This window comes from Prinia subflava, chromosome 3 (genome assembly GCF_021018805.1).
Source record: "Prinia subflava isolate CZ2003 ecotype Zambia chromosome 3, Cam_Psub_1.2, whole genome shotgun sequence".
Taxonomy (NCBI): domain Eukaryota; kingdom Metazoa; phylum Chordata; class Aves; order Passeriformes; family Cisticolidae; genus Prinia; species Prinia subflava.
Window position 1 is genome coordinate 5,493,722 of NC_086249.1, and position 10,607 is coordinate 5,504,328.

Genomic DNA, 10,607 nt, shown 5'->3' on the forward strand with positions numbered 1-10,607 from the left:
AGGCATGTTCAGCCAAGGAAATGAAATGGAGATGTGAACAACAGTAATTGCTCCAGTGACTAGGATGTGAATATACATGGACCTCACTCCATATCAAATATGGTGCTATTCTGCCTTTGTTGGCATAAGCTATTCTGCCTGCTGATGGTGTCAATAAAGAGGGAATCTTTAGGATATCTGTTTCTTAATTTGATTTTGTACTCCTGATTTTGTTTACCTAATTACTACATAATGCAAATATTCCTAGCAGAATCAGAGTTCAATATTTTCCCACAATGCATGCACTGAATCTTACTAGATATTTTTGGCCTCATGCTTGCGTGGTTTATTTACTAGTAAAGTAATGCAGGTGCAGGCTTTCTGCAGCTGTTTTAACTCACCATCCTATATGCAAACCACTCAGTACTAACATGCTGCTCCCAAAAAATAAAAAAGCCACCCTACAGTAAACCAAGCCAAAATTGCTTTTCAAGCAAGTCATGTTTGGCATTGCTTACAGAACAACTAGCATTTCTGAATTATTAAAGCAAATCCTTGAGAGCATCTAACTCCACAGGAGCCCCAGAGTAAATGACACTTGGCCGTTTGCTTCCCTCTAACTGAAAGTTATGATGTGCTTTTTTGCATTTGCAGTTATGGAAGCCACCAGATGAGATAGTTATGGTCCTCTCAGCATCTTTTCAGGAGCTTGTTCTACTGTGATTTGTCTTCCCAGATAAAATAATATTGCAGCTTGTGGTGTGAATATCCCAAAACAGTAACACTTAATAAAGACAGATGCAACCAACAGGATGTCTTTGATTTCTCTCAATATCTGAGTGCACTGGTAAGCTTTTTTAATACTATTTAAGAGTCATTAAGTAATTTTTTTACTGTCAAAGATTTACTTAATTATTTTCCTCCCTTCTGTGCTTCTGCAATACTTTACCCAACTCTCCACAGACACAGCTCTCAAGGTTTGTCCAGGTTCCCTCCAGGAGATCTAGCTCTTACGTAGCTTTGCTCAGAGCTGTCCTGCTGTCCTGCCCAGCTCCCTGAACCAGGAATCCACACACATTCCTCTCAGCTTTTAGACTCTTATCTTTAGGCACTTTTATAGTCTGAAATAGAACCTGTTAATACAGGTTCTATTTCAGACTATAAAATACATAATAATATAATAATACACCTAATTTCCCTTATAGATTTTTACGAGAGAAGAGCACTGCCAATAAATTAAGCAACTCTACTTGGAAGTTGGGAAGTTATTAAAGAAAAATCTTGTTGTTTTTGAATCAGCTTCCACCCTTTCCAGGCCACACAAGTTGTTCATGGATGCCTGAATGGACCTCAAGATAAAAAAGAGAGCTCTGTCTGGCCGAAGGAAACTGTCTATACAATTCAGACACTGTGGTTTGTTTCCACACTATCTTGGAACAGAAATAAAAATAATGAAATTTATCAGATGATTATGTATGTATACATATATAAAAAAGTATTTCTTAGATTCTGAGTTCAGTTAACTGAAGACATTTGTACAGAAGGAAGGAATACATTGCCATTTTGGTACTTTCAGCATTGAGTCTCAGATGATAAAACACCTGCTAAATTGCTAACACAGCAGTTTGGGATGCTCAGACCTATCCTCCCACCTGTTGCTAGAAATACAATGCTTGACTCAATTTTGAAAGACCCAGCAGGATTGCAATAGTGACATTAAATCCAATAAATTCAAGAGCAGTAGCAGACCCTACTTAATAGAGAGAATCTGTTGTCTGTTAGGAAAAGCATTCCCATTCCTCAACCTCTCTACAGCAGACTTCACTCGTCACATGATTTAGTCTTTCCTCAAGTATCTGTGAAGAAAAAAACATAGTCATTTTCTGAAGGTTGTGAAAATCTGAAGTGGTCAATAGAGACTCTTCAGAGGAAGTGAAGCCTGAGACCTTTACATTATAAAATGACAAATTCATCTGGAACACAACTCCACCAAAATTCAGCCAGTGACAAGGTCTCTTGAGCCGTAAGCCTGCACTTCAAATGTGGACAAAAAACACCCAGCCCAAGAAATTGTTGCATGAGTTCAATTATTTCAGCAGCAGTGAGGTATGTAGGTGCCACAATTTTCTGTCTCTTCCCTGCATGAACAACCATTTGAAAGACTACAGGCATTGCTTGAAAGTCTCTGTTCCAGTGGAGTATGATGGCAGCTATAAATGGTGATGCTGCCATAGCCCCATATGCTCACTCTGTGCATGACTGAGGCTTTCTCTCCGACAATTGCCATCACCCTCCAAAGCAACAGCATGTTTGCATTCTCAGTGCTGGGAGAATCCTCAATGGGAGGAGCAGGAGGCAGAGGCTAAAGTGTGCATCTGTAACTCTCTTACCATGCTGTTTGTAAAGTCTCATTAGGAGACTGAAAGAGTGTCATGGGGCAGCCTGTGCAGTGTTTGTATGTGTGAGGTTCTTATTATAGGGGAAACAAAGTGGAAAGAAAAATAATTCTCTCTTCATTTGTATTACAAAATTCTGGTAAGTTCTTTTCCCTAAGATTTATAGCTCAAGCCAAGTGGTAGACCTGAAAATAAAAGAAACACACTTGTTTTAAATTAAAAGTACTGCTTCTTGTTGGTTTTCTATATTTCGACATGCTATAGAAATTACAAATGCCTCCTATCGTCATCAACAAGAAGCAAATTTATTTTGCAAAATAAAATGCAAGAAGAGAGAAGGAAGCCTCAGAATATTACATTGTTTTCTGAGTCGTTCTGTGGACCCTTCCCATTGCCATCATTAACATTTGCCAGGCAATCTGACTCAGTGTACTTAGGAATTCGCATGCAAATATGGAACATAAGGCATTTTCTCATCTATTAGCTGGTGCTCAAAATAATGTGCCTGGCCTAATATGCACACATTAGAAAGGACAGATCAGACCCCTTGGTGAAACAGTTGATATTGTTCTTGGATAAGGACTCATATAATCTCATGGGGCCCTCAAAAATTTGCTGTAGAGTAGCTATTGGGATTTTGGTATCACAGACTGTTACCACAAAGAATAGTGCATAGAGCTGTCGCGGTGCCAAAACCGAAGCCCCTCGGCTTCACCCCGAGCCAGCCCAGGCACCGGAGCAAGCGTGAGTCTGAGCTGCCCCTCAGCACTCAGTGAGTAGTCAGCCCTTGTGGATCCTTTTCCCTGGGAGAAGGCTAACGGTGATAAGATGTAACAGGCGACAACGCAGAGAGGAAGAAAGGAGGGCCCAGTCAGCCAGACAGTTAAACAGTAACTTTAATCTTCACCAACACTGTCGGGGCCAGGTTGGACTGGACTGGACCCAGAACAAAGGAATACAAGGGCTTATAAACTCTCGGGGAAGGGGAGGAGAAATGGGAGTTCCTCTTTGTGGCCACCAATCAGAACTTATCACTAGGGAGACAAGGGGAGGGGTTGCAATCCTTGGGCCAATTGGGGAGCAGGGGAGGGATAACACAGTGGCGGGGGGGGGGGGGGGGGGGGGGGGAAGGGGAAGAGTAACATGTAACTGAAGTGGGCTAAAAATAGGGGCTTGTAGGGAGGATGTATCAACTTATGAATTTCAATTAGGGGGGGGTACTTAGAACATACAATGGTATACAGAACATACAGTATTGGACCCACCAACCTTTTAACTTTTTCCAATCATTTCATGCCTAAATCCATTCTACTTGGTAATCCACCCACATGTCCTTCAACTCTTCCCTATCTCCACAACCCTTTCTTTATTATCCTTCTTTCAGCTCCCTCTCTCTCTTCCTTAAGTCTCTCTTCAAATCTTCTCCCTCGTCTGTCCTTCTTTTCCTTGTCACAGTCCTTCAAAGCACCTGCTTTTGCCTGCTTACACTGTCCAGCTTTCTCTGGAGGGTCTATCCAGTGTTCAACATAATAAATAGGGAAAATTCAACCATCCACACCACCACATAGAGCAGCAAGGCAGATTAGACAATCACCAAAATGTAAATGAACTTTTCTAAGAGAGTAATTTCTGTAGAGTCTCATAGTAAGACTGAAATCATTGATGAGGCCAGGAGCATAACAAAGAAGCTGCACAACAGCACAGGAACAGGCATCTACAAATCACAACCATCTTTTATAAAACACTCACAGTATTAGACACAGGAAATTTTGATTACAAGCACATAAATCAATGACTGCAGGAGCTTTGTAATGGATGGGTTTGGGTGGAAAAAAGGGGGAAGCAGAGTTGCAATGAAGAACCACAGCCTGCTCTCTATACAAAAAGTGTCATCCTTAGAGCCTCTGTGTTTTGTAATCACCCTGCAAATTTTTGTCAGCACAAGGAATTTGAAATATTTGTTCAAGTTGATTTGGCATACATCTGCCTCATTCCTTTACACACAAAATAATTTGACATACTGTTCTCTGACTTGTAGCAGACACAAAAACATACTGAAAGTGGGAAAATAGGTGAAATTTCCTTTTCACTTGGCAGGATTTGTGAGGCAAATGATAGGCACAAGGTTGGTTCCACCAAAAAAGGCTCTAAAACTAGACTCTGCATACTGGTAGGCAAAGGTCAGGATCCTGTCGTCAGATCCCGTGTCACAAGTTGCTCGTGCAGAGGGCTTGTACACAGTGTACGTTCAGCCTCAGTGACCAACAGGGCAGGAGGGCTGCAAGCTGGGACGCCAGCACCCAGCACCTGTGCAGCTCGAGGTGTGTTCCTTCAGGCATCCAGCAGTGTGAATGTCAAGATACTCATTGTAACAGAGATGCTGACATTATTCTTTGCATTTTTAATGAGCTAACCGTCAAGTATTATAGGTGATGCAGCTGCTTTTATATTAGCATGAAATTAATCAGAGCTATTAAGGATCAGTGTCATGTCAGACACTTGAAGAATCTTCCACTTTTTTCAAAATATCAACATGGTGCTGTAGAGGGAACATATCCTGATACCTGCTTATGAAAGCCTGTTGCTGTACAGAACAGATAGACCTCCCTGGCAACTAGCTCTAGGTGCAGGTTATTGTGAGCTACTGCACTACAGAATCACAGAGCGAGCCAGACTGAGCTGTAAAAGCCAACATCCAGTTAAATCTCACTAAGTTCTATTTTGAAAAGCAATTTGTTTGAAGTGGAGTTGATTTCATTTAAAGCCAACAGACTGAAATCACCAAGATTATTTCAAATACTTCACCTGATATATTTTGCATATGCATTCATTGCCCTAAATTGAGTCTCTAATTTTTTTTCAAATTAAGAAAAAAACCCAAACCACCACATTTTTGAAAATTATCAGAAGGTTGTATAGTAAACTGAGGTGGCAAATATATCTGCCATTTTCTCAGAGTTTGGAACACAGCACATTCAAGAAAACTCACACAAATTCAGTTTTTGGAGAAAAATGAAACAGAGAAATTCTTATGGCTGAGAAAATTAATGAAAAATTCGTAGCATCTCTAAGTATAATGTACAAATATTTCTACATAATAGCTGTACATTATGCCTACTAAACTATGTCTATAAACCTAAATATATTAAAAACAATAAACAGATATAAATACTGATGTTCAGCCCCTGAAGTCTCAAATGAAAAAAAAAAAAGAAAATTAGGCAGAGAAATCCAGCATTAGTGGGGGCAATATCAAAGTTGTTCTATTTGACTTCTTATGCTTTTTACACCAAATGTAGTACAGCTGTTACTGTCACACTGTTAAAGTAACTATTCCTTCCCCCTCCTCCTGGCACTTATATATTGTATCTATATCTGAAATTATTTCTATACCTAACAATAGCAAATATTTATATCATATATACTTATATAAATATATATAACATGATACACTCAGTGTGGTGTATTTTATAGCTATATATCTCTGTTAAGATAGTTATTAATGTCACTATATGTCTAGATGAGAAAAACAGCCTGGACTCCCATTAATCATGTTAGATGCTGGAAGCAAACCACTGGCATTGCAGCAGCACTGGTGAGGTTCAAAACTGAGTGAACCATCACTGACTTTATGAAAAACATTTAAGAAAGCAGGTCATTTATTGCTCTTTTTACATGCACACATGCTGGTTCATGTCTCATTGTGATCAACAAAAGCAGATACCACACAGGATTTTAAAGGCAACAATCCTACCATCTCCACCTCACATGAAGAAATATTGAAGATATTCTAGTGGAATTCCACAACCATTTAAACCACCCAACATCTGCTTTGGTGGAACTTTGTTTGTGCAGTCATCTCAAATTATGTTTAAATTGCTCATCATAGGCTCAACCTAGGCTTAAATTATCATGGAACTCATTCTTCATACCAGCATCTGGTAGGAAAGAGGTGTTAAAAACCAGTGTGCTTGCATTTACCAAAATAAACGTCTGTGCACATATAGGTATAGACATAGAATATAGATACAGAATATAGATACATAGATATAAATGAGAATTACCATCATCATAAGGATGATTTTTCTGTTCTTGCAGAACTGCATCATATACTGTTTTAGTCAGCTGTTAATAGCAGCCTGCTCAAGCTCAAACAGAAATTATTTAACTTCTTTCAGATTCCTGCTCTCAAAAAAAGAAAAAAGGAAAAGGAAAATAAAAAAAGAAAGGAGTTATGTATAGCAGTGTGGTGTGCAAAACCAGCACAAGAAGCAAAGGTGCGAAAAGCTGGTATGTTTCCAATGCATTTCAGGTAACATGTCACAGCAGCAGCTTGAATTAAGCTGTGGTATCCACAGGAAGTATTTGACTTATTCTGTCTTTGTGCAAACATTAAGCAGAAAACATGGACTGAAAATATGGTGACATTTTTAAATAAATGTTTTGAATTAATTCGTTCAGGACTGTATCTGGGCAGCATTTAGTTAAAATGGTGCTTAAATTGTGATTTTCAAAACTGTTCAGGGTTGACATGGTTCAACTCCCAAGTAAAAATCAGTAGGAGTTTTACTGCTGACTTCTACAGAATATAAGCCAATGCTGAACACTTCTGAAAATAGCTTTCCATCTGTATATCTATGTAAATGAATAGAGAATGTTAGTAGAAATAGGAACAGAAAATATCAGGTTTTTAATTTTAAAAATTGAAGTTAAATATAGCTACTCTACTCGAAAACAAAAACACAATAAAATTTAAGACAAACTTTAATACTTTTTGCTTTCATTTATGGCAGGAATGGATGGAAAACAGCTCCATTGCCTCAGGTGACACAGCTGCAGGCTTTCTAAGGTCATTAGACACCACCAACTCCTTAGTAATGACACTTCACGCTTTAGTGGGCAGATGAGGACTGAGTTAGTCCCAGGCAGTCAACCACCACTAAAAGAAATAGATGTATTGGCCAACATCATCAAAAACATCATTTCCTAATTTAGTAGAAGTAGAAACCTACTTCCCATTTTCACTAAGCAGACCTTTTCTTCTTCCATTAAAGGTGGTCCTTTCTTTGAAGGGATAGCCCTTTGTGACAAGCAAACATCTGTTGGCTCTGAACCAGCACAACATTTACAGTAATCAATATTTAACATATGAATAATCCTACTGACTACAGGGAGGCTGCTGGTGTGCCTCAAACAGCCTTTAGTACTTTGTATGCTTACAGCCTGACTACTGCAGAAGTTAGCAAAGTTCATGGCAAGATCTGGGAATACTGCTTTTTGGTATTTTAGGCCTGCTCAGTTTTGGTTACTTTAGGTCTTTCTGACCTCATTGCACTTCCAGAGGCCTTTACTGACTGAAGGGTCATCTTGTGTTCTTGCTCCATTGTGCACCTCTATGGACAAGAGATCTAGTGGGCTAGAAAACAAGCTGATATAAAAGGCAAGGAACCTTATCAGCTGCAAATTTAGCTCTTAAAATCTTGAAGACTCTGTTCTGAGCAGCAGTGCAGTGTGGGAAGGAGGACCTATGTGACACTGCTCTTGGTAAGTAGGAAGAAGTAGTTTATTCAAAGTCATTAAAGTCTTATATGTTTTAAGAGATTTTTTTGGATCAGAGGTTTGAAATCTTTGATGTACTTTGTTATATTATCCAATTCAGATTTAAGTATATCCTTTACTGATTTGCCAACCCAAGTAGCACCTCCAGTGTTACTTGATTTTTCTTCTTTTCTTTAGATAGGTCTTTTTAAAAATCAGGAAGTCAAGAATAGAGGAAGTAGTATTAATGACACGATAAGCTTATCTTCCCACAGCACTCAGAACTTGATGATCCCACCTTCTGAGCATCTTGGGCTGTACTTTTAGTCTCAGAAAATTGGTAAAGCTTATGAAGAAATCAAGGTCTTCAGAATGGAGTTAGTTTTGTCACGGGTGGCGGTTTTTTTGCTTTTTTTTACATGTTGTAAAACAAAAATTTAAAAAAGAGAGCCAATAATGCTTTCAGCTTATTTCTAGTAATTAATATCTAATACCAAAGTACAGAAAGCCTTACATCTTCTTCATGCGGAATATTTTCCCCCTGTGATCAGTCTAAAATTGTCTTAAGTCAGATTGAAACTATCCTAGTCAAAACTCCAAAACACACAACTTCCTCCCATGATAAGGAAGTATGAGGGTGAGATATGAGTATTGATGCAGTTTTGAAGCTGACTTTCCACAAAATATTTTGTCAAGTTCCAGAACGGATGGTGGAGGTACAACTGACACCAAAGAAGGTCCCAAGCATCAGTACTTTATTGGTTTTCAGTGCAACCTTTTATACCCTTCATCTTACATGCATTACACCTGTGTCCTCTCTCTACCTTTTTGTGACTGATTAGTACACCTCAGCATTCCGCATTTCTTTGCTTTCAATGCTGTTCACCTGTCCTACACAGTTGTAGGCCATTAGGGATGAGGCTCAGCCACAGCACAGTTCCCAATCATCACAAACTGTGTGCCTACAAAGAACTTGACCTTAATATATCTTAAAAGTTACCTCAGTGCTCCTCAAGGTTGAAGTCTGAAGCCCTGCTTCATTCTCAGAGTGTTCTGCTGTGTGACTACCCTGTGTTTAGGCAGGAGACACGGATCTCAGGGGCTGCTCTGAATTTGTTAATGGAGATTTTTCAACGAATGATAAGACTTTATTCCAAGTGCAAGGAGAATTTCTTTTACCTGACTTCATTACTGTATAGCAATCGATAGCTCATTCACACTCACAAATCATTCCTAAAATCCCCACAGTGTTTGCAGCTTGCAGAAATGATCACATTTTGTGTTTATCAGTTATCTAAAGCAAAATAGTATAAAAGCACAGCAGATGAGAAGAAAAAAGGCATCTTTCACTAAAAATTGTTTGTTTCCTCTCAGAATTGTCACTGGAATGAGAAGTGGATGTATTTGCTGACCTCTGGTGACTAGGAAGTAGTGCTATGTAGACCTCTCCATACAAATCAAATAGTTTATTGATGCCTGTCATTTCTGGTCATATTGTAAAGGGCTTTTCAGTCTTTTCTGGGCATTCTTTTCTAATGTCTCCTATAATGTGCAGTAAGTTATGAGCAGAGATATATCTACAATACAATCTGTTATTGTTTCAGGATGAAATGTAATAGAAGCTCTGCTCTTTCAATCTCTTGCCAAAATGTACAATTTAAGTAAATTGTTTTAGGAATGAAGTCATACTGTCATACAATATAAGAATCAAAAGTGGCTGATTATGCTTTGTACTATAAAGAGCTGTGTGTCATCATAGCAGGAGATTCAAGAGGCTTTTTAAAAATAAAAAAACCCCCAACTTTGTATGAAGTATTGACATCTAAACATAGTTTTTCAGAACTATGTCAGAAAATATTGGGGTATATCTTTTTAGGCTCAAGTCAACATGAATCTCAATATTCAAAAAGAAAAGGAGTTCATCAACCTGAGCAGACCTTTCCTTTTCCAGAACACTATATTTAAAGACCATCTTGTACCTAAATTTCCAAAAAAAGAAAAAAAAAAACCCACAAAAACCGAGAGAGCAAGCAAGCAAGAAAGAAATACTAGGCTTAAACACAACTAATGAAATACTCCCTACCAAAAGATGCCCAAGCACATACAGAGACTTGAAATCAAAGGAGCCTAATGTTGGCGTGAGCCAGTAAACATCACAGAAAGACAATGATAGATTCATGCCAATAAATTGGTAGTGACACATGAGTTTTATGGGTTCTGGTAATCCTGTTGACCCAGACATTTTCACAGCCACAATAAACTGAAGATATTATCACTCAGTGTTATTGAGGTATCAGGATTTAGCATGATTCTATTTTTTTCTTTAAGACAGACTGAGTTCACAGTGAAGCAAGTGCTGTGTTGAGCTAAATAGCAAAAGTAAACATAGAAACAAGCCAAGAAGAGTGAATATATTTCACAACTGATGAATCTTTTGAAATCAGTGCTTTGAACAGCTTCCCACCTTCAGTCAGTTGGATCTAACTTTGGAAACAATATTTTGCTGTGATGATAAAAGCTGGGCATATAAAAATAAAATGAACATAGTTCACAAAAAGAATGAGGTTTGGTTAATACAAGTGAAAATGCCAACATAAAGCACCATGGAGTACCTTTGTTTTGCCACTTCTGGCATTTGTAGCAGCATCCAAAGATACGTTGCAACATTTCTGGTTGTTGAGACATCACAGAGAA